A 26,304-nucleotide genomic window follows, 5' to 3' on the forward strand; every position below is an offset into this window, starting at 1 on the left:
ATGGTCTGAATTTGCCTTTTGTACAGAGCCTGATAGAAAATATTTGCTCGCAGCCCCACGTTGGGCGCCAATTCCACCAAGCGACCAGCACATTGGTTTTATTAATGAGGTTCTTGGCATAAAAGTTAGCTAGCGAGATCGAAATAAAACACACAGACTCAGTTACCTTTTTCTATGACCAGGTCCGAGACGGCTCCCCTCTCTGGTTCCCACCTCAAACCACCCGGTAGGGCAGCAAGGATTACTCAGGGCTAGCAGGAGAGAGAGAGAGTGAGCATCCCAGGGAGTAGCCTTTTATTGGGGAACAAGAAATTCAGGGGAGAATTCCATCCAATGAAGGTTGAGGTGGGCCACACTCCAAGGTCAGGGTCAGTGATTGGCACCCGGGGTCAGTGGTCAGTCACACCCCCACACGGACGGGCTCTCTCATCAGGAGAGGGCCGGGAAAGCTCCAACACAGTTAGCCAGAGCGCCTCAGACCCAAACCAGAAGTTGCCCAGTCACATGTGAGAATGGCTGTCCACAAAACCCTATATAAATTGTTCATTATTTCACAATTATCAAACACAATATAACCAATACCAACACCCACAGTCATGGGTCTGCCAACTACTAACCATAGTGAGATATTTTTATTTTTTATTATTATTATTATTACACATAATATCATTTCCTTTCTTCTGAAAGGAAATGGAGGGGACAGAAATACTTTGCTAACATATCCAATTTATTAGGAGAAAACTTCTAAATAATTTTCTGCCAAACTTATGCACAATTTTATTAAGTGTTCACTGGCATAAAAAATATTCAATAAAAGGCTATAATGCCTTGCATCATCCTTACTCAACTTTCTTCTCCTTATCTCCAATTTAAAAATGTTTCTTTTTTTAATTGTAGTAAAATATAACATAAAACTTACCATTTAACCATTTTTAATTATACTATTCAGTAGCAATAAATAATCAGAATATTGTATAATCATCACCCCCATGCAAACATTTTTCCCCTTTCAATACTGAAACTCTTTACTCATTTAAAAAAATAATTCCCAGTTGGGCATGGTGGTACATGCCTGTAATCCCAGCAACTTAGGAGGCTGAGGCAGAAGGATCACAAGTTCAAAGCCAGCCACAGCAACTTAGAAAGGCCCTAAGCAATCGAGTGAGATTCTGTCTCAAAATAAAAAATAAAAAGGCTTGGGGATGTGACTCACTGGTTAAGGCCCCTGGATTCAATCTTTGGTGACAAAAATAATAATAATAATAATTCTCTATATTCGCTTCTCTATAAACCCGGGTAACTACCACTCATTTTCTGCTCTGATTTGACTATTCTAGTTACACCTCATATAAATAGACTCATCTACCTTTTTGTTACTTAGCATATCTTCCAGATTTATCCATTTTATACCATGTCAGAATTTTCTTCCTTTTTATGATTGAACAATACTCCATTGTGCATATGTGCCACATTTTATTTATTCATTCATCCATCAATAAGCAACACATACGTTACTTCTACCTTTTAATTATTGTGACTAATGTTGCGATGAACCTGGGTATACAGGTATCTCTTTGGAGATACTACTTTCAATTCTTAATTATTGTGACTAAATATTGCGATGAACATGGGTATAAAGGTATCTCTTTGGAGATACTACTTTCAATTCTTTTATCTATATACCCAGAAGTAGAACTGCTGGATCATATGGTGATTCTATTTTTAATTTTTTTTTAGTACTAGGGATATTAAATCCAGGGCCTCACACATACTGTGCCAAAATTCTACCACTAAGCTATGTCCCAGATCATTTTTTTTTTTTCTTTTGAAATAGGGTCTTACTAAGTTGCTAAGGCTGGCCTTGAACTTGTAATACTCTTGCATCAGCCCCTTGAGCAGCTGGGTCTACAAGTATGCATCGCCATGCCTGGCATCTATTTTTAATTTTTGGAGTTATGACCACACCATTTTCCATAGAGGCTCTACCATTTTATATTCCCACCAGCAATGCACAAAGGTTCTAAATTCTCTACATCCTCACCAACATTTGATACTTTCTCTCTTTTTTTTTTCTTTTTTTTTTCTTTTTGCTATACTAAGAATTGAACATAGGGCCTCATTTATGCTGGGTAAGTGCTCTACTACTAAGTGATATATCCCAGTCCTCTTATTTTCTTTACCTCAAAATAAAATAAAATAAAGGAAAGGGCTGGGGATGTAGCTCAGTGGTAGAGTATCCCTAGGTTCAATGTCCAGTACTTGAAGGGAAAAAAAAGTAGTTATAATTACTTTATATCTTGTATGGACTAAACTAGCAAATATCCACTTAACTTCAATATGATTACCCACCTCACCCTACCCTACCCAAAAAAAAAGAGAAGTACTCCACCGGAAAAAAGAGAGAGAGAGAGAGAGAGAGAGAGAGAGAGAGAGAGAGAGAGAGAGGGGGGGGGAGGGAGGAAGCAACTTAGATTTCTCCAGTTAGTAATATCCAAAATTATAATCACAGAATGACCACCTGTGAATTTTTCTTGAGAATTTTATAAAGTTATATTTGTCACTTGTTATATATATTTCAATAGTTTCACACCCACATGTTCTAATTATTCTCCTGAAGGGCTAGAATTTCAAGAGAACAAATATAAAAGAAGAGGGAAACTCTTCACCAATTATAGATATTTCCACCTTTCCATTCCAAAAACTGAAGAGCAGAAAAAAATCTGAGTTTCTAAATGTCTAAAAATATTGTATATACCCAGGTCAACCTACACAGATTTATATTTTTATACCTTTCAGTTTAAACTTCATGATACAATTTTTAACAAATTAATCATCAATGCTTGAAAGAAAAGGAAGTTTTCTTCAGATAAGACAAAAAAGGCATAAACGATGAAAAGAGAAAACTGACAAATTTGACTTTATTAAAATTTAAAACTGTCAGCCTAGGTATCCATCAACTGATGAATGGATGAAGAAAATTTGATATATATACACAATGGAGAAAAATGAAATAACATCATTGTTGGGCAAATAGATGTAATTGAGAACACTGTTAACTAAAATAAGTCAAACTCAGAAGGTCAAAGGTCATATTTCTTCTCTTATATGTGAAAGCTAGAGAGGAAACAGGGAAAGAAGGTAGAGTGGGGGAATTTCATGAAAATCAAAAGGAGACCAGTAGAATAAAGGAAAGGGGACCAGTGATTGGGAAGAGGGAGATAAAGTAGCCAAATTATATTGTTATATTGTATGTATGTACTAATATGTGATAAAAAATTCCACCTTTATGTACCTATAATGCATCAATAAAATGTGGGGAAAATTGAAACTTTCGTCCATCAAATTACATTAGAAATAAAAATAAGCCATTGAAGGCTGGGGTTGTGGCTCAGTGGTAAAGTGAGTCTAGCATGTGTGAGACACTGGGTTCAATCCTCAGCAAAATAAATGAACAAATAAAATAAAGGTATTTTGTCCATCTATAATTAAAAATATTAAATATTAATAATAAATTTTTTAAAATAAGCCCTAGACATGAATAAGATATCTGCAATACACATAACTAACAAAGATGTAAAGTCATAATGTTTGGCAAAATGTGGTAGAAAATAGGTAAAAGATATAAACAGGTGAGGGACTGGCAGAACATTTGTCTAGCATGCAAGAGGCCCCAAATACCATCAGCACAAAAATAAACACAGGTATATACAGGTGATACACAAAGGACATACAAACCAAAAGACAAAAATAAAAAAACACCCAATCTCACTAGTAATGAGGAAATTCTAAATTAAAAACACAAGAAGAAGTCATTTTACATCCATCCAACTGGAAAAAAGAACAATAACCAGTGCTGATGAAGAGTGAAGCAACAGAAACTCTTAAAAATACTAGGTAAAAAGTACAATCACTTCAGAGAGCAAGGCATGTTCTATAATGTAGCAATTCTCCCAGGTATATCCCCTGCCTAGAGAAACACAAATAAGTACAAAGAAACTGGTAAAATAATATTCTCTACAACATAGTATGTGATTTTTAAAAAAATGTTGAAATAAACTAAGTATCAGAAAATGACTGGATATTGTATTTTGTTTGTTTGTTTTGTACAAGAGATTTAACCCAGGTGCACTTTTACCACTGAGCTACATCCCAAGCCATTTTTTATTTTTTATTTTGAGACAAGATCTCAACTAAGTTACTTAGGGCCTCGCTAAATTGCTGAGGCTGGCCTGGAACTTGCAATCCTCCTGCCTCAGCCTCCTAAATTGCTGAGATTACAGGCATGGGCCATCACGCCCAATTGTATATTGTATCTTATTCATACAATACCAAGTATATAACACAAGTGTGGCTTGTAACACAATCATCATATATTTATGTGCAACAAGAAAATTAAAAAATAATAATTGTAAGGGTAAGACATAACTGATTTTAAGATGCATGCCAATTTCAAAAATGATAAAATTGATTGTGCACAGTAGAACTGACAAAGTACAGTAAAATAAATGGAAGTTCCATGCATAAATATGGCTGATGTTGATCTTACATTCTCATTTTCCTAAATCTCAAAACATACTGAACAAAAAACAAGTTACAGAAGAGCATGTTATCATATATTATAAAATACCTTTTATTAAAAGGACACAAAGTTACAAAATCATGCCTCAGGATCCAAAGGGGATCAGTTCCAGAATACCTCAAGAATACCTAAAATCCAATGGATGTTCAATTCCCTTATGTGAAATGGCACATTATTTGCATATAACCTACACATATCCTCCCATTTACTTTAAATCATCTCTAAATTACTTATAATACTTAATACAATATAAATGCTGTGTAAATGATGGTTATATTACAACATCACCTCAGAGGAGCCAATCAGCTAGATGTTGCTGGGGCCGCTGTGAGCCAATCATCGGCTGGCAGCTGGAAGTTTGCTGGCAGCTGGAAGTTTGCTGGGGCCCCTTTGGCTGTGGCTCTCAACAACTTATAATACTTAATACAATATAAATGCTGTGTAAATGATGGTTATATTACATTGTTTAAGGAACAATGACAAGAAAAACAGTTTACATGTTTAGTACAGACGCAATTTTTTTCTGAATATTTTTGATCCATGATTGGTTAAACTGCCCAATGAACACACAGATGTAAAACTTACAGATATGGAGGGCTGACTGTACTGTTTCTAGGTATATTAAGTATCAGGCAAAAGCATAAAAACATGCATGGAAATTATAAACATGCCAGGAAGAGAAAGGGAAAGTGAGGAACATCAACTATATAACTTTCAAACTGGATGCAAGCCTTGTAGGAATTGATTCTATTGCTATAGTTTCACAGACTGAAATTATGTTAATTTTTAAATGACAAGAGGAAAAAATGTATGAGAATACGAATAGCTTCTTTTTATATAATTTTGTTAAAAGTTATAAAAAACAACTATAGGGGCTGGGATTGTGGCTCAGCGGTATAGTACTCGCCTAGCACATGCGAGGCCCTGGGTTCGATCCTCAGCACCACATAAAAATAAATAAAGATATTGTGTCCAACTAAAACATAAATATTAAAAAAACAACTATAATAGATACATTTTATTAATATATCCAATCATTCATATCCTATTTTGTTCAATTTTTTTTTCAATTTTTTTTCTAAGTTAAGTTTTCTTTCTAATCAAATGAAGGCAGGAACAGGAAGATCTAACAACAAAAAATTTTCTTCAATGAGTTCCTTCTAGCAAGAGGCAAACACATGTACACACAAAACTACAACACCAATGAGGGTGGTAACATAAGGATCCAGAAGGCACAAAAAGCAAAGAAAAGGGATGACTGACATATGACCTGAAGGAGCATGAAAGAATTCAGTAAGCAGGTAACCTATGGTCTAAGTTTTGAATACTGACGGGAAAAGTCTATGTAGGAGTGATAGGATATTCCATGTACTAAAAAATTAACAGCTCTGTAAGGGCAGAAAATATTGAGGGAAAATAACATATTAGTTTTAGTTGGCTAGAACAGAGGCCCCAAAATTGCATTAGTCAAAACTAGCACAGTCTATTTTCATAGGGCCCACAAGCTAAAAATGGCTTTTGTAAAGGGTTTGGGTTTTTGTTCGTTTTGTTTTTTGTTTGTTTATAATACTAGGGACTGAATCCTGTAAAGAGTCATTTAAAAGAAAAAAGTAGCTGGTACAGAGGTGACACATCTATAAGCCAAACTACTTGGAAGGCTGAAGGAGGAGGACCACAATTTCAAGGTTAGCCTGGACAACTATTTTGAGATCCAGTCTCAAAATAAAATAAAAAGGGCTGGGGATGTAATTCAGTGGTAAAGCCCTTGCCTAGCACGAGCAAGGCCCTGGGTGTGATCCCCAGTACTGGGAAAGAAAAAAAAAAAAAAACAGGGAAATAGTTGCAAAGCCTAAAATATTTTCAAATAGCCTTTTAACAAAGTTTGCCAACTTCTGCACTAGAACACAATTGGCCAACAAAGGGGCAGCTGGAAAAAAGTCAATCACTGAAAAGGACAACCTTACAAAGAGGTTAAAAGGAGGACAGAGCTGAAGAACCTTGTCTTTCATGCTAAGGAGCTATGGAGAATGTGGTGTCTCCAAAGGGGCTTTAAAAAGAAAACCAATATACTCCCATTTTTGTATTAGAGTGACTCCTCAGGCAAACTGTGAAGGATAAAATAAAAAGGAACAACACTGGAGACAACAATAGAAAGACTTCTAGAATAGTCCAGATGATAGTTGGTTTAGAGTCTGAACCTAGGCAGAAAGAACTAAGAACTAAAGTCAAGAGCACTGGTTATCAACAGGTAGCTAGGAGGAAAAAAAAAAATCGAAGAACTCTAAACAAAGGAAAGAATTAACAAAACTGTGTTTCTGGTTTTCAAGAACTGAGAGCCAAATGATAACAGGAAATACAAAAATAAAGTGAATGGAGAGGAAAAACTGACAATTTCAGACTTGCTCAGTTTGAGTGCCTTGTGACTTAATCTGAGTTCCCTGCCTTCAGATAGCTCATTTGGGAAATTAGGCAGGTATGAGACATGGTTTTAAAAAAAAAAAAAAAAGCCAAGAAAGAAAAAAAATGAAAAGAAATAATGAAATTTTAAAACTCACTATCTAGCAACAAACAATCATAATTCAAACAAGCATTACCAGTGGATGTAAAAACTGAGGTGTGAGGTAGGGAGGGTAGTGCATGCCTATAATGTCAGCAACTCGAGAGACTAAGGCAGGAACATTTTAAGTTCGAAGACTTACAATTTAAGGAGATCCTGTCTTAAAAAAATTGAAGAAAAAAATAAACCTAGTGTATAAAGTTTGAGAAATAACAGGATACTGCTGTTAGGTGACAATTTCTATGGGCTCTTATGTTTCTCCCCACATTGCCTCCCTTTTAGAGTCTCTTTCTAAGGATATTGTACAGCAAACACTTGGATCATGGAGACAGTGTCTTTCTCCTAAGCAAAGGGCACACTGTTTAATGTCCAGTATGATAAAGATGACACCCCTCTCTCTTTGCTTGAGCAAAGGTCAGGCAAGCTTATGATCCCTGATAAAAGAATCCCAAGTTTCCTAAGCTTGGGATTGCTCTCCAATTAATGCAACTCATTTTGTGCAGGAGTCACCTGGCCTTATTCACATAACCCTGTGGAAAGTGAGTCAGGAAACCAACCAACACAAAGAGTGACATACTGGCTACTGCTACAACCCTAAATAAGAAAATCCTTTATCTCTGATCCAGGAGTCTCCTACCTTCTCCCAACATCCCAGGCTAACTTTTTACTGGCAAGATCCTTTATTGTTCTTGACACGTAAAATGTTTTAGAGTTTCAAAATACAGCACAAAACTAAGTGATCAAAGTTAAAATCACTAGTAACAGAACATATTCACTTGATGCATCTCCTCCTACTATGTAAATGTTTTATTAGGCTAGAACAGGGGCCAAAAAATTACAATGGGCAAAATCAACCTAGCCTATTTCTGTATGGCCCACAAAAACAAACACATTCATCTGACATTCCTAAATACAAAAGAACAAATGTATCCAAAGTGAGGTTCACTCTATTAACTAGCAGAATTCCTCAAATGAAGATATCAAAACAACACAAAGAAAAAAAAAAACACAAAGTCTGAGAAACTTTTCAGATCACAAAAAACTTAAAAGATTCCTAATGAACTGTCTTTGCTTTTAGGAAATAATTAGGGTTAAAGAGACATTATGGCTGCAACTTACTCAAAAAGTTCAGGGGAAAAAAAGGTTAAAAAAAAATGTATATATATACACACACACACACACACACACACACACACACATCAAGAGAAAAGGTAAAGGCAAGAGGAAGAAAATGTTAACATTTGAAGAATCTAGATGAAAGACTACATGAATTCTTTGCTGTTCTTTCAACTTTTCTATAGTTCTCAATTTTTGTCAAATGATGAGTTAAATGGAAGTAATTCTTCATTAGATGTCAAGAATATGAGTGATAGGCAAATAGTATCTTTTGGAAGGAGGCTGGTAGTATTCAAGGGTCATTTATTTGTGAAAGAACTGCTTGATACCTTAGGCATGGCCCAGAGCAACTAAAACTTAAGTCAGGCATACAAATCCCTGGGATTATTAGCCAGATTTGGTTAAACTATGATTAGCCAGATTTGGTTATGAAAAAAAAAAGAATTCATATGCAGCATATGTTTTCATTTACAAGTATTACTTAATTCATAATATTTTTGAAGCTTTTGATCATACTATAATATCCTCAATCAACAGACTAAAAGTACAATTTCATTATGTGATCCAATAACTTTTTGACAATAAAAAAGGCCTTTCATTTTTGAAAAGACAGAACTCTAGTCTATACAAGTTATTAGAGCCCTATAATATAAGGCTCTAATAACAGAAATTAGAAAGTATCACTACACGGCCATAATAGACAATAAAAAAGTAATTACATTTATTAATTTGCTTAAAATGTATATCTATGAAAGAAAAAACATGTTTTCTTAGAAATAAAAATCAGGATATATGAGAAAATAAGTTGTTGGTGAAAAGAGTACATGAGTTTAACACTTCATCGATCAATTGTCACTATTTTAAATACCTATCATTAACATGTTCTTTCACCAATATTCTACCCAGGAAATAACACTGAACTATTTCACATAAGAAAAAAACATTTTACATAAATGATCCACCACATAATTTAAAAACTTCATAAACTGAGCCTACTATCTGAGGTGCCTACAAAACATTTATTTGAAAAAAATACTAAAGTCTTGGGTATTTTCCAGCAGTATTGTGAACAAAGCATCTAGAGAATGTGTTGACTGTAACACAAATCAGCATGTTAAATAACAAGCTTCATCTGACTTAGCAAAACGTTCCAACTTTTGGAACAGAAAACGACCTGCTGGACATTTCAAAGGTGCTAGAAATCACCCTACCAGGACAAATCCATACTTTAATAGGTCTAGAAAATGGATTATTCTTAATAAAATGGAGTCACACAAAGTAAAAAATCAGAAATGAAAATATTGACAGGTTGGCTAAAGATAAAAAGCTCACCTGAAGCTCTCTTTCCTCAGAGTAACAATTATAATTTACTTTATAAAACATGTTCCAAAGAAAATGCTTTCTTTAAATTCTTCATTCAATAGCTAATAGCTACCAATGGGTTGTTAGAAAAAGTAAACAGTTATATAAATTTGGATTATAAACAACTCCCTTAATAGAGAGCCAAGTGCACTTTTTTTACTCTATAAGAAAATCTGCCAAAAGAAAACCACAAAATTTTTATTTAAAATATATGTAACTGGAGCTGGGGTTGTGGCTTAGCAGTAGAGCCCTCGGCCTACCATGTACAGGGCTCTGGGTTCGATCCTCAGCACCACATAAAAAATAAAAATAAATAAAAGGAAGGTATTGTGTTCAACTACATCTAAAAAATAAATATAAAAAATAAATAAATAAAAATAAAATATATGTAACTAACTTTCAGACAAATACAAAACATTAAAGATTGAGAAAGCAAAGGTCAAATGATCTTTACCAAGATCTCCCAACCCAATCTATCTATGAAATAAATCAACAGATGAAGTCAAATCCTAGATAAATAATTTGATGAAATGCCCACAGCTAACACAGCAATAAAAGAAAAAATTCCGCTGACATATAAAACTTTATAAGAGGTAATGATTCAAAGCTCTGAATGAACATTTATAGAGTCAACATCAAGCTTTACAAAATTTTCCAAAGAGTATGGACTAACCTAAACAATCTTTTATAGATTCCCATTGTGTAGTTCCCATATTATAACATTCTACATTCATAGCTGAAAGAGAATTATCACTCTACAGTAACTTACATCGCAAGAAGGAAAATTCTACAAAACCAACAAAGTGTCACAGTGGCTTCTATTAGCCCCCTTTCTCACATACACACACAAGTTTTTCATTTGAAAGAGCTAAAAAGACCAACATTTACAGCATATGCTTAATTATGGTACTTGGTGTTTTTCAAAAGACATCTGAGGACTTTTCAAATTTTAACTGTAACAAAAAAGTCAATTATTTGTACTTTCCAAATTAATATCCTATATGCTTTTACTGTGTTTTACATTGCTAAAATCAGAAGTATTTTTTTCCTACCTGGATTTATGTTGCCTGCCATAGTACTTTATTTTAAGTGCTTTTTTTAGTTGTAGTTGGACACTATACCTTTATTTATTTATTTTTATGTGGTGCTAAGGATCAAACCCAGGGCCTCACTCGTGCTAGGCAAGCACTCTACCACTGAGCCACAATCTCAGCGCTTAAGTGCTCTCTTTAAGGAATTTAAAAACCTTTCTAATGTAGAAACTCTTTTTTAAAATTTCTTTCTTTCTGCAAGGTAATCCTAACGCCTCTTCTTCGGAGGCTGAGGCAAGAGGATCATAAGTTCAAAGCCAGCCTCAGCAAAAGACAGGTGCTAAGCAACTCAGTAAGACCCTGTCTCTAAATACAAAAAAGTGCTGGGGATGTGGCTTAGTCGTTGAGTGTCCCTGACTGAGTTCAATCCCCAGTACCCAAAAAACAAAACAAAAAACAATTTTTTTGGGGGGGGGGATTTAATCCAGGAGTTTTTATCACTGAGCTACATCCCCAACCCTTTTTATTATTATTATTATTATTTTCAATGTTCAGATGGGGTCTTGCTAAATTGCTTAGGGTTTCACTAATTGCTGAGCTGGCTTTGAATTTACAATCCTCTGGCGACAGCCTCCTGAGTTACTGGGATTACAGGCCTGGCTTCTATTTTAAATTTCAGAGTTTCACTGTCAGTTCTTCTTCTTCAGTACTGGGGCACTCTACCATTGAGCTATATCCCCAATTCCTTTTATTTTATATTTTGAGACACTGTCTCAATAAATTGCTGAGGCTGGCCTCAAACTTGCGATCTTCCTGTCTCAGGCCTTCACCCCCCACCCCCAACCCAATCCCCAGTAGCAGGGATTACAGTACACCACTACCTAGGCTTGTCACATGTTATCTTGTCAACTGAAGATGGCCTTTCACCAATGGCTTCAGGAAAGTCTCTGTGGCATCAAGCCAAACAACATGAGGAACAAAAATGAGAATATGTTTGTCTTATTTTCAGGACTAAATTTGAGGAAGGGGACAGGGTGGAGATCTACAATGTCTTCTTAAGAAGGCCAGAAAAAGCTAAAGAACAACAATGTAATTTACAAAGTCTTAAAGAGGAAAGAAAACAAGCAGCTTCTCAGTACCTCAAAGAAAGAACATTGAATTCTTAGAAATGTATTAGAACTGCTTCTATTTGGCTCTGGCTTCCTCTAATCATTAACTTTAAGTGGCACATTGTTACGATGCATGTATAAGCTGTATGTTAAAACTACAAACTGATATGAACTTACAGTCTCACAAATATCTTTCTTTCACAGCAAGTCTCATAGAAAAACTTAAGGTTTTTTTTTTACAATTAGTTGTAAAAAGCCACATGCCAATACATGGTACTAAAAATTACACATATCAGAACTTACAGAACTTACTTCTTCATACTTATCTGAAGAGATTTCTAAGTACACACCAATAACACATAAAAAAGATATTAAAATTTCAGTTCAAAGTTACAACTTATAGCTAATATATTTTAAATTCAAAAAATAAGACTAGTCATAGTATCAAGGAATAAAATAAAGAAAAATGGGCTTTATCAGTTGACTGAAAATGGCTGCAAAGTAGTTACAGTTTACTGATGAGAAACTGATTCTCAAATAACTAAAAGTGTCAAAACTGACCTCATAACCATTTTTCAGGCATTTACACAAGACACTATACAGAACTTCAGAAGCAAAAAGAATGATTACCTATTAATTATGAATGATGCATATATCAAAAAGTTATTGTATAGCAATGTTTACCACAGTAATATTTAAAATATTATTTATTCACAGCACCATGGAACTTGATTAAGAAAAAATTACCACTAAGCCAGTAACATTACCTGGAAACATACTGTTAGAATAAATGGGTAAAGTAATATGAATTTTAAAATGTTTTATTATAAAATCAAGAAAAGCACACATTATTCATACCAGGAAGAGGCTGAATTTCAGTACAGCAATCATCTTTAAATTGTTTGATTATTATAAAATTTAAAATGTTCAGGGAAAAATAATCTATTTCCTTCCAGTCGTTTTAATGTATATTTTATTAAACAATCAAAATACATGTATAACCTGACATATCCATTTGTTCTTTCACAGGGTATCTTAACTACTATTTTTTTTTAATATTTATTTATTTATTTTTAGTTTTCGGCAGACACAACATCTTTGTTTGTATGTGGTGCTGAAGATCAAACCCGGGCCACAGGCTTGCCAGGCGAGCGCACTACCGCACTACCGCTTGAGCCACATCCAAGCCCTTAACTACTATTTTAAATAACAATGTACTGGGCTGGGATTGTGGTTCAGCAGTAGAGCGCTTGCCTTGCACATGCGAGGCCCTGGGTATGATCCTCAGCACCAAAAATATTGAGATAAATAAATAAATAAAAATATTGTGTCCAATTAAATAATAAATATTAAAATAAATAAATAACAGTGTACTGCCATTCAGTGGGTGAATGGATAAAGAAACCGTAGTACATACACACAAGGGAATATTACTCAGCAATAAAAGATAATAAAATCAGGGCATTTGCAGGTAAATGGATGGAGTTGGAGAATATAATGCTAAATTAGCCAATCCCAAACAACCAAATGCTGATATAAGGAGGCTGATTCACAGTGGGATTGGGAGGGGGAGCCCGGGAGGATTAGATGAACTCTAGATAGGGCAAAGGGGTGGGAGGGGAAAGGAGGGAGATGGGGGTAGAAAAGATGGTGGAAGGAGATGGACATCATTACCCTAAGTACATGTACGAAAACACAAATGGTGTAACTATGCTTTGTACACAATTAGAGATATGAAAAAGCGTGCTCTATATGTGTAATATGATTTGTAATGCATTCTACTGTCATATATAACAAACTTGAATAAAAAAATAAATTAATTTAAAAAACAATGTACCATTTTACTATGTCCATATCTTTACTGGATTGCTGTTTTTCCAATTTTTTTCACCACTTATTCAAGTTGCAATGAACATTTTCATATAAACGGGTCTTTTACATTTTTAATTTTCTTAGTATAGCATTCCCAGAAAGGAGACTTTGATAATGACAAATACTGCCAAATGGTGCTTGGCAGGGTGCAGTTGTTCAGTTCTTATTAATACACCCACAAGATACAAATATTTTCAGATTTAAAGTTTCAAAATCAAACTGTAATAGAATGAGGATGCCAAATGTAGAATACAAAGGAACAAATTTGGAAATAAGATAATCAACTCAATTTGAGGTACCGTGGGGCAAAAAATATAGAAATCATTCCACAGTTCGAAATATGGGTTGAAAGCTCAAAATGGTGTAGGAGACACTATAGATTCAATCTTCTGAATGAATACATAAACTGTGAATAAAACTACTGGGCAGTTTAATGGGAATAATTTTACTAGAACAGAATGGACAGAACTACACTGAATAAATGTTGAAGAAATTTGGAAGAAACAGAAAAAGGAAACATTCACAGATATGAGGAGGCCCACTTGTAAATGGCTGCTTAAGATCCCAAAAAGTTGAGAATGTTACAAGGTTAAAGAGAAAGAGTCAAGAGAAAGGGGGTACTTGACATTCTTGGACAAACTAAAGATATGAAAAACACAATCTAGAATTTAATCCACATAGAGAATAAGGAGTCATCTTTGAGGGATGAAGAACCATTTCTTTCCTTGAGAAAGGAATAAAAGCACACTTGTGTATACTGTTTGCACTAGATTCAGAAGCTCATGCACACTGACCTCAGTACAGGAAACAGCATGGTTTTGACAAATCAAATGTGCAGATGATACATTTACAAGTATTTGGTCAGGTACTTGTAAAACTAGACAATAAAGATGTCATACTTCAAGTAAGGTATTTAAGTGAAATATAAGCATGTCAGTATTTCACTGCTTTTATAATAACATATTTGATTCCCCAATAACCTGTTATGCACTTGCAATATAAAACCTGTAGACCATGGTCCCCAACCTGAAGGAACAATTCAGATACTTTCACAAATGTTTTAAATATAAACTTTCCCAAAAATGGTCTGTAACTTCTAATAATCATGAAGTGAGATATTTCATCTTCTTCCAATCTAATTAACAGGAAACAACTTCAGGCTAGATATATCATTTGCAAGAAAACACTTTAAAGAGATTTTGCAAGTTAAATAGCCACTAGAAAGCCAGGAGTGGTGGTGTACACCTGTATCTCAGCTACTCAAGAAGCTGAGGCAAGAGGATCCCTTGAACCATTCTTTCCTTGAGAAAGGAATAAAAGCACAAGGCCAAGTAGGCAACCATGACAAGACCCTATCTCAAAAAAAAAAGAAAACAACGAGCCACCAGAAATACTTTCAGAAATGCCACACTAGGCTTAAACAGGACAACTGGCAAGTCAAACACTCCAAGAATTTTCTATTCAAAGCTATTGGCAGCAATTGTTTTACAATCCCAACACTCCCTAAGTGAGCTTCCATACAGAATTCACTTTTAAATACATATGTTTAAAAATATCAAAATGTCACCAAATTGTCAAGTTTCATTATGTAGATTATACATAATTATAGTAGAGGTAACAACATAAAACATGCCCTGTGTATACTTCTACTTTAGGGGGCCCAGGATAAATCAGGCTGGATGTGTAACTCAGTGGTAGAGTGTTTGCCTAAGACATAGCAAGCCCTAGGGTGGATAAGTAGCACTGCAAAACAAAACAAAGAGTCTATTTTTAATCTACACAAATGAAGTAACATTTCTATCATATAGTGGTTTCAAGTAAGTTACAGCTTGTAATTTCAACAATCTTAAAGGTACCTTTCAAAATGTTTTTGCTTTTAATCTTCCTTCCACAGGTTGGTAAAGGAATGAAGTTTGGAGGTCATTGCATTCCACATATAGGAGGAAGAAATATAGTTAGAAAAGGCCAACCAGGGCTGGACACAGTACACACACCTGTAATCCCAGGGGCTCAGGAGGCTGAGGCAGGAGGATCGTGAGTTCAAAGCCAGCCTCAGCAAAAAAAGTGAGGTGATAAACAACTCAGTGAGACCCTGTCTCTAAATAAAATACAAAATAGGGCTGAGGATGTGGCTCAGTGGTTGAGTGCTCCTGAATTCAATCCCCGGTACCAAAAAAAAAAAAAAAAAAGAAAGAAAGCAAACCTAACACAATTTTCTCAATAAATATGAGAACTGTGCATGTCCAGAAAGAACATGGGAGAACAAGAAAACTGGATTACTAACTAGAACTAAAAAATAGGACCTTCTCTTGATTTAAATTAACATAGTATACTTATATAAGACAATTATACTATTGGCTGCACATAGTGACACAGGCCAGTAACTCCAGCAACACACAAGACTGAAACAGAAGAATCGCAATTTTGAGGCCAGCCTGGCACCACAGTCAGCCCTTGTCTCAAAATATAAAAGAAAAATCATGTAGCTTAGTAGTATAATGCTTTCCTGGCATGTACAAGGCCCTGGATTTGATCCCCAGTACTGGTAAGAAAGGAGGGAAGAACTTTATCAATTTTATTTTTGTTATAACCTTTTTTTTAATCAAGGCTAACTAGTCTAATTGTTTGATTTTGCTATACTGAGAATAGAACATGTACTAGATAAAATATTTTTTAACCAGGAACGGAGGCATACGCCTGTAATTCCTGCAGCTCAGGAGGCTTAGGCAGGAAGATCTGGAATTCAAGGCCAGCCTTATCAACTTAGTAAGGCCTTAAGCAACTTGGACCCTATCTCAAAAAATAAAAAGGGCTGGGAATGTGGCCCAGCGGTTAAGCATCCCTGGGTTCAATCCTCAGTACCAAAAAAAAAAAATGGTTTTCATAAAAAATATTTTATAGAAGGGAGAGCAGTGGAGTAGGGGAAGGGACTAGAAGGGGAGAGGGAGGAAGAAATGGGAAAAGTGAGGAACCAGGGATATGAAATTGACCAAATTAAGGTATTAAGGTGTATGCATACATATATAACTACATCACAATGAATTTTACTTTTATATATAACTATAATACACCAATTAAAAAATAGGAAGGCCAACATTATACAGGAAAGGCAGCAGAAGGAGGAAGGAGAAGAGAGAAAGGGGAAGTACTGGGAATTGAAATGGAGCAAATGATCTTATATAAATTTATGAATGTCCAAAAACTCCACTATTATGTATAATTACAATACACTAATAAAAAAACACTTAAAAATATTTTATCAGGGGCTGGGATTATAACTCAGTGGTATAGCACTTGCCTAGCATGTGTGAGGCAGTGGGTTAGAGTCTCAGCACCACATATAAATAAATTTTTTAAAAGTTGTTGACCATCAACAACTATAAAAATATTTTTTTAAAAAAATATTTTATCATTTTTGTATCTGCTATAATAAAATTTTATTTTTCTGTGGCTAGTCTATGACCCAGCTACAAAAACTACTTAAAACATACTAAATAGAATACAAATCCAATGTTTTAACCCAGTATTATCCTTATCTAATTTTATATTAAAACATAGAACTACAATTAATATACTGCAGGGAAAAAAATAACAATGATACTAATACTGTCACCACCAAAACTGTCTGATTACACTTGACTCAGAACATGATTTCTGCCATTTTAAGAATGTAGTGAAGCACAGCATCTAGCCAGGGGACAATTATATGACAACATAACCTATAATTTTCATTGTGATTTTATGTCACCAAACCCTATTTAATTTCCCAATAGAAGTTGTAATAAATTATATACTTAAAGCCCTCAGAATTACTAATATAAATTATATTTTGGAAGCTATGTCCCTGGAAAGTCAGGTTCAATTTTCAATGTTATCACTCTATCTAACTTATTAACTATTTAAAACTGTAGCATTATATATCTAAAGTCATAGAGTTTACCAAACCTACAAGATTCTCCTTGTATTATTGAACAGACAAAACACAGACAGCAGAATGCACTTTGATTCACTGTACACAACTTTTCATTTCTCTGGTTGTACTCATTATAGTGTCACACCATATGTGGAGTCATACTTATACCTAGGGTAATGATGTCCATCTCATTCCACCATATTTCCTGCCCCCATGTATCCTTCTGTTATTTTTCATTTTGAGACAAGGCCTCCCTAAATTGCTGAGGTTGGCATGGAACTTGCAACCCTTCTGCCTTAGTCTCCAGAGTCACTGGGATTTCAGGTGCGAGCCACCGCACCCAGCTTTAGTATTATTAAGGATCTTCAAAAACTAAAAATGAATCTTACAAGTTATATTTTATGCTTTCCATGCTTCTGATTTCAGGTTAGGTCTATAAGATTTTTTTCTTATCACCTTTAAGTTCTACATTAAGGGAAACTGTTTCAGACTGAAGACATAAAACTAAGGACAAAGAAAGAGGCAGGGAGGAAAAAAAGGATTTTAAAAATTAAGTTATTTCACAAGACTGATTATTGAGTAGATATCACCAGTTTATTCCCTGAAGCTATCACAAATTTTTCTGTCTTTATTAACTATGTGAACTCTGATCTCTAGCAACATGAGCACTTAAACATATTTGGTCTCCCAAACCTAATTAAGCCTAACTCTTCCCCTACTATTTCCCAGCTTCGCCCTTCTTACCTGCCTCACATCCTCATTCCTACTCAGACTCCCAGGGGAGTGAAAATTTTCACTTTAGAAAATTAGAGAAATCAAATTATTTGAGTTAACAAAATACATTTAAGATCAAAAGTGCTGTCCTTGGTTTCTTTCATTTCAAAAACTTTCTGTTGGGGGGGGTGGCGGCAAATGCCTGTAACACAGCAATTTGGGATGCTGAGGCAGGAGGATCACAAGTTAAGGCCAGTCCCGGCAACTTAGTAAGACCCTGTCTCAAAATAAAAATAAAATAAGGCTGAAGACATAGCTCATTGGCAAAGCACTTGTCAAGCACACATGAGGCCTTGGGTTCATCCATTACTGGGAAAAAAGGAAACAAAAAACAAACAAAAACTTTGTTGGAAAACAAGAGCTTTCTAAAGTACCGACTTGGCATTAACTACCCATTAAGACAAAATTAGCCTGGCATAGTGACATATGCCTGTAAGCCCAGTGACTTGGGAGGCTGCAGCAAGAGGACTACAAGTATGAGGCCAGCCTGGGCAACTCAGCAAGACAATTTCAAGGGGTGGCAGGGGTTTGGCTGGGGATGTAGCTCAGCAGTAAAAGTACCCATCCAGTACCATGGAGTGGAAAAAAAGACCAAGTAAATCTGTTCAGTGTTCCCAAACCACAGAAGCCACCCTAAAAATACAATCTTGACAATACTCATCTCTTCTAATTTCCTCACAAGTAATAAAAGCAGAAGCTCTTGGTCCCTAACATAACAGTGGTGTCTCAGAATCAAGGCAATATGCTGTCTTTGTTTAGCGACATTGGCCCAAGTACCAACTGAGAACAGCCTGATCCCCTAAAAAACTCAAGGTCTAATTTGACAAGCACTTATATAAAATTTACAACACATATTCTCCAAATATCTATTCTACTTTGGTCCAAAATGAATGAGATCCTAAAGACAGCTATGACAAAGCTGTAGCAGCAGCACACTAATACTGTTTTTCCCCAAACCACTCTTAACTGTCCCAAGCCAACCGAAAGAAGTAAACTATATATACTTCCTTAAGTTGAAGACACATACTCTTACTATCCTAAATCTCCAATGATTCAAAACTATCCTTATTCAAGTTATGTTAAGTGCTTAAAGGTACTAGGCAAAAATATGTCTCCCCCACCCCTTTTAGTCCTGGAGATTTAACTCAGGGCGCTTCATCACTGAGCCACATCCCTAGTCCTTTTTATTTATTTTTTATTTTGAGACAGGGTCTGGCTAAGTTGCTTAGGACCTTACTAAGTTGATGAGGCTAGCTTTGAATTTTCGATCCTCCTGCTTCAGCCTCCAGAGCCCCCAGGATTATAGGCATGTGCCACCATATCCAGCAGCATATGTCTTTTAAACAACTGGATCCAGAATCAGTAAGGGCATTTAAGATAATTTCTCTTGAATTACATTTGTATCATATAAAATTTGCGCATGGCAAAGTTTCCTGCAAAAATTTTCTTTGTTCCCACAAAGAAAAATAATACTACATCCCAGTTACAGAGCAGAGGAAGGTGAGTAACTTTAAAAATAAAAAAAAAATAAAAAGTTGATATAGTCTTCCATTTTAACAAGTTTTAGTAGTTTGTCCTCCTCAGAAGTAACTTCCAAGTTCACCATACCACATTGGAAGTCTCAATTTCAAACATTAAGAAACTAGGACAGCTGCAACCCACAAATTTTAAACAGAAATATTTATTTTGGCAGCAACAATAAAATGATATATCAACTTATTCTGTGTCCTCTAATAGTTAGGACACATGAATTAGTAGAAGGATATTTCAAATATGGAGAATTTCAAAGTTCTTTAGAAATCCTTTAATCTAAATGTTGCCATGACATCTTTTCACATCCAAACGCAGGTAAAGTTGTAATGGCAACTACATCTCTATGCCTTTGAATTAACCATCAATAGTGTAACTCTAGTCTACCTATCATCATACTTGCTGAACTGCTACAATGAGAACAGCATTTAGTAAGTTAACTCCTCTTACCTGACAAACTTAACTTCAACAGTGACCAGAATCATTTTTATCATTCAAATGGAAAATAATATTCAAACAAGTATGCCATTTACATGAATATGAATCATGTTTGAGTAACAATATTTCCACATTCTGAAGTTAGCATTTTCCCCTTCCTCCTTCCGTATTACTTCAGTATTCATGAATCAATATTTAAAAACAAAAGTTCAATCAAAAAGTTAATTTAATAGCTGATGTTTTTTAAAGTTGCAAGAAAAGAAAAAAGAGCTGGGCATGGTGGTACACGCCTGTAATCCCAGTACTCTGGAGTTTGAGGCCAGAGTATCACAAGTTGAAGGCCAGCCTCAGTAACTTAGCAAGGCCATAAGCAACTAAGGGAGAACTTGTCTCAAAATAAAAAGGGCTGGGGATGTGTTCATTATTAAGTGCCCCTGGGTTTAATCTCTGGTTTGAAGAAAAATAAATAAAATAAGAATAAAAAGTGTCGGGGATGTAGATCAGTGAAAAAGTGCTCATGGGTTCAATTCCCTTACCAAAAAAAAAAAAAAATCTTTCTATACTTTAAATGTAAAGCCTATATATCAGTGCCATACTTGCTACTTTATGGTATCCTAGACAGAACATCTAAAAAATTAAAATAATATGATCTACAGCTTCTTTTCAAGCATGTTTATAAGAATTATCTCATACAAACCATCCACTTTAATGTGACTTTAAAACCCCATGCCCAGAAGCTAATAACTAGTTTATAAACAAGATAATGAGTAGTTCAATGGAAAAAATATTATGACAATAAACTACGACTGTCTCACCATGTTATGATCTGCTTGCCTAATATGTATGTTTAGCTACTGTAGTCAGCAATGTCCAAATATAAATTTGAAACATTTAATGACCAGCCTGTTCTAGACTTCAGGCTCACCTTACCTGTTTAAAACATAGTTTTTAAATATACAGTTCTCCACAAATATTTTTTTCTTAGAAAAAAAGTGGGGAGTAGGGAAGGATCTAAGGAACAAATTTCCATAAATACAAAAAAAAATACCCCAAAATCAAATATTTTTGCACCTTAACACACATAAAAATAATTTTTAAATTTTAGGAAAACAAAGCTCATACAGGTTAAGCATTATATTTCATAAAATACAAGTTCCCTACACATTATGAATGCAGCCATGAATATACCAAGAAATGCCTTGCTGACTTAAAAGAACTCTGGTTGGTCAAATTTCAATTACTAGTAAGTGGCATGAAGGCATAAAATAATCAATAAAATTATAAAAACAATTTTAAAGGTCGGTCATATTTTGTTTACTTAAAATACTAAGCTTAATCATGATCTATCTAAACCTTATCATTGCTCATTGTATAAAATTAGCACTGCACTTGCAAACATAAGCAGAATCTAGACTTATCAAACATATGGTGAGATTTGTCCAGCTTCTGAAATACTAAATGTGTATGGAAGATTAAAATATTTTTTCTTGGGAAACAAACAACCCTCCCATCCTGATTAAAAGTTTTCATCAAAAATCTGATCAGAAAGAAAGGGAATCAAAATCAAAATCAACCCGGCAATCAAAATCTTGACGTTAACTGAAATGGTCTGAGTATAAGCATTCCCATTTTAGAAACTACAGCGAAAATAGAAAAATAAATAAATAAACCAGCCGATCTCCAAACAACTAGAAGGTCCGCCTAAGCACAGACTGGTTTACCAGCTAACTTCCCCAGCCCGGTACCAGAGAGACCACAAAACAAAGTTGACAATACAACCAACCATGAGCTTTGCTGTAAACTGGACGATAATCTGAAATCTGGGGGGGGGGGGGGGGAAGCTGTGCTGTTACTAATAGAAGCACCTTATAAGCAGCGAACTGACAGGTGGAAAAATAAATTCCCCAGCAGGCCAGCAAGAGGTTGTGAAAACATGGTTCAAGGACTGAACGTGTTGTGACTACTCTGTAACAGGTCCAAGGTAATTTACGCACACACCCTTTAGCGCAATTCCTCCAGCACGGAGGAGACTGGGAAACAGGCTTTCCCGAGAGCCACATACCATTTTAAAACAGCAGTCTCCTCCCCGACAGGAAAACCGGCATTCTCATCCCAAGTCTTTCCGCGACTTCTCCCAGTGCGGCGAAGGAAAGCGGGCGACAGCCACCGTAACGAGAGAAGCCGGCAACAGCCCCGCCGCGCGGCCGCCACGCCTTCCTCCCGCCGCCGCTGGGGACGCAGAGCCGCGGATCACATTTCTCCTCCCCAACAATCACACGCACGCACGTCCCAAGAGTTGACACCCTCCAAACCCGCGGTTCCGCGACGCCGGTGACGGGGCCACAAAGCCCAGGGCACAGCCCCTGGCCGGGGCACTCCGGCGGCGTGCGTGCGCGTGTTTGTGTTTGTTCTCCTAATGAAAGGAAACGGGTCTCCGTAGTTACGGCCTAGGGCCGCGCAGGGGAAGAGAGGCCCCCCCTGTGGGGTTAAACAAAACTTCGGTTGCTGGGAAGAGCCGTTGCGCAACCTTGGCAGGAGGAGGCCGGGACCGCCCGGCCCGGCCAAGGCGGCTTCCCGGAGGCTGCGCCACCGCGTGCAGGAACCACGCGCGGCCCCCGCGTCCGGGGGCCTCGGGCCTGGAGTGGCGCCGGCCTCCGAGGAGCCGCTGGGGCTGGGCCACACGGCGGGAGCTGGGGCTGAAACCCGGGGTGCGAAGGCGCCGGGGATGCAGATGGGGACACCTACGCGCGACGGGGGCGGGCCGCTCCGTGGGGGGGATCTGGGCCCACCCGGGTCCGACAGGCGGGTCCGCTGGCCACCCAGACGCAGGCCCCCGATCCTCCCACCCGGGCGCGGGTGCCCCTCGCCCAACTCCCTTACCTTCCTAGAGGCCCGCGCTCTCCCCTCTTCGGGCGGCCGCAGCCCTGAGCATGTCCGGGGTGGGTCGCGGGGCCGTGCCGGGAACAGGGAGCCAGGCGCTTCAGCAAGCGGCACCACCCAGCCCGGGCTCAGCCCCTCTCCGCGGCCGCTGCCATCTTGTCCTGGCGGCTGAGAGGAAACCGCGAAACACCCTCCCCCGACCGCGGCTGCTGCTGCTGCTCTGGCTGAACGCCGGGCCCGTCTCCCTCATCTTCCTTCCCGGGGATCTGGGGTGGGAACAGCTAGACTGGGGCCAGGGAGAGTGAGAAGCCGGCCGGCCGACCTCCGGCAACTGGGCCTACGAATGGCGCGGGATGCGGGGCCCACGGCGGTTGGGCCCCATTCCTGAAGCCCCGAGGGCTGCGAGAGGAGGAAAAGGAAGACAGCCGGAGAGGCGGCGACGGGGAGGCCCGCAGCTCGGTCTCGGGGCGCCGCGCTGCCGGCAGTCGTCACCAAGGCAGCTGCTGCCGGCCGCCCCAATCTCGGGCCCCTCCTCCGCGCCTGCCGATCTCGGCCGCCGCCTCCGCAGCGCCACCGCCCGCCCGGCCGCGCTGCGCACCGAGCCCGGGCGGCCCCGCTTGGCTCGGGCCGCGGCGCCTCCGCGAAGCCCCTCCCCGGGGTCCGCCCGCAGCCGCGCCCTTGTTGCTCGGAGCCCGCCGGGTTGCTAGTGCGGTCCAGCCCTGAGCTCCCTCACGCCATCCCTCCGGCAAAAGAATCATCCGCCAGCCCCTCTCTGCGGTTCTGAACCTCACTCAAAGCCCACTCGGCCAAAAATACAGATTTAAGAGAAGATCCTGACACCCAAAGAGAGGATTGAAACACGGAAGCAGGATTTTACAGGCCTTTCCAGATCCCGTAATCATAATTCCCCTTTCTATCCTTGGAAGTGTTTCTTGGCAGGTTTTTTTTTTTTTTCTTAAGGGTTCAAAAATAAGAAAAGGAGAAATGCTTAGTCAAATGAACAACCTCGATCTTTTCAGAGGTCCTTCCCAGTCCCCAACCCAAAACGTCCAGAAACTTGTAAATACAGGCTAAAGAATAAGGGAAAGGCCCTCTTGGGAATTTTCCAAAAGCACCTCTGCAGTCCAAAAGCCCATAATTGTCAAGTTTGCCCACCTCTACATGGATAATTCTCCATTGAGTTAGTTCCACCCCCAGAGGCTAGTTTCCTCGCTCCTGGAGACTAGGAAATCAACAGAATGGCCCATTTCAACCCACGTAATCATAGAACCATAGAATTTTACAGATGGAAAACCGTAGCGATCCTAAGTCCAAATTCCTACGCTAAGATAGAGGTTCAAAGTTTAGGAGACCTGAACAGGGTTCTAGAGCAAGCCTCTGGTCTCTACTCCCTCTCTCCAACTTTTCCCTAGGAAAGAACTGACCTTCTAAGCACCCATCCTTAAGAGTCAATTTTCAATTTTCTTTGGCACCTGTTTCTTCTGGTTCCTTATGTTCTGAATTAATGTCTAACCTTTGGGGAACCCAAGCACCTTTCCCTCAGGGATGGAAGTGTCCTTCTTTGCTTCCTACCTTCCTGTGGATTGAGTTTCCCATGAATGTATTTATTCCCAGACATTTTCTATTGCAGTATCTGGGGGCCGGGCAAAGGGAGTGACAACTCGCTGCATATATAATACTATATATTTTTTCCTTGCTGCTTTTCAAAGCGGAGAGAAGAGTTTTTGGAGAAAGCCTTTCAAAGAAAGGGTTTAGTATATCCTGAGGCCACTGGAAATAACATTTTCAAATGAGGGGTGGGTTTTTTTCAACTAAGTAAAAAAAAAGTCTTTCAAAATAGAAAAAAAAACACAATGACTTTTTCATAATGATAGCACATAGAATCTATTTCTTTTCACTGTTTAGTTACTTTTGATATTTTAAAGGAATAATCCAAAGAACCAAAAGAAAGGATGAAATCATTACTTAAAGGAGAAAGTTTAGAATACAGAAATCTATCCAACAAAACATGGAAAATAAACTGCCATACTTGAAATTTTCAGAACGTTTGTTAACATTTCTCTAGGCCACTTCTAATGGAAACATTCCTTCTCCACATGTGGTCATTGCTACATTTATGCAGAGGCAGACAGTGGGAAGAATTTTTTTTTCTTTTTATCCCTATAAAGTACATTAGTTCTCACTACACTACAAATTCCAGGAGGAGATTCTGTCATCTTTTTTTAACCATCAAATCACTAGTGCTGAATACAATTCCTGACTAGTGAATGTTGCTACATAAGTAAACACTATTGATTCAAGCCCTCCTCCACTTTATTCCTATTGACCCCTAACCTAATCTCTACCTCTAATCTCTTCCTCCTGGAATCCATTCTGAACAGGAACATCCAGGTAATTATTCAAAACTCTGATGTAGCCATTTTATGAAGTTTGCTTTTTAGAAAAAGGAAATTTTTCATAGTCCTAAATTCTTTTAAAATGAAGGTTACTAAGGGGCTGGGGTTGAAGCTCAGTGGCAGAGCGCTTGCCTGGCCCTGGGTTCAATCCTCTGCACCATAAAAAAATAAATAAAAATAACACAAAGGTATTAAAAATGCAGGCTACTGAATTGTATATGGAAAAAAAAGTTAAATAGTCTTTTTCTATAACAATATTACTGAAAGTGGGGCCCAGTAGCACACATCTGTAGTGCCAGCTACTAGGGAGGCTGAGGCAGGAGATCACTTGAACCCAGGAGTTCAAGATCAGCCTGGGCAACATTGTGAGACCACATCTCAAAAAAAAAATTACTTAAATATTTATTAGGTTCCAGGGACTGTGATATGCTTTGAGGATACAATGACAAAAGGAGACACCCTATGGACTTATGCTTTCTCAGGAAAGTTGGCTATTATACAAATAATTACAGTATTAACAAACATTATAAAAAAGTACAGAGTGCAATGACAGAATAGAACAGGAAGATCTAATGAGATGGGAGGTAAGAAAGCCATAGAAAATCTGGTTCACTTCTCATTCTTTAGGGGTCAACTAAATATTCACTTCTTTGGGGAAGAATCTCAACTTCCCTAAGCCAAATTCCCATATAGCTTTTCCTTACAGCAGTCATCTAAATTGTAATTTTACAATTATTGTCTAGTTAT

The 26,304-nt window shown here is 37.6% G+C and overlaps 1 protein-coding gene across 2 annotated transcripts in view; it reads right to left on the reverse strand.

The window, feature by feature from the left end:
- The window catches only part of Hipk3 (homeodomain interacting protein kinase 3), a 91,165-nt gene extending 67,793 nt beyond the window's left edge, over positions 1–23,372 (reverse strand). The window contains exon 1 of one of the 2 annotated variants that reach the window (XM_040284529.2): positions 23,162–23,372. The gene's annotated coding sequence lies outside the window, so the exon portion shown is untranslated. Of the gene's footprint in view, positions 1–22,343; positions 22,480–23,161 lie in introns of those variants that run through there. The other variant, XM_040284530.2, reaches the window with a different exon arrangement.
- Positions 23,373–26,304: the final 2,932 nt, after the last annotated feature.

The sequence above is a fragment of the Ictidomys tridecemlineatus genome, chromosome 4 (assembly GCF_052094955.1).
Source record: "Ictidomys tridecemlineatus isolate mIctTri1 chromosome 4, mIctTri1.hap1, whole genome shotgun sequence".
In the NCBI taxonomy this organism is placed as follows: domain Eukaryota; kingdom Metazoa; phylum Chordata; class Mammalia; order Rodentia; family Sciuridae; genus Ictidomys; species Ictidomys tridecemlineatus.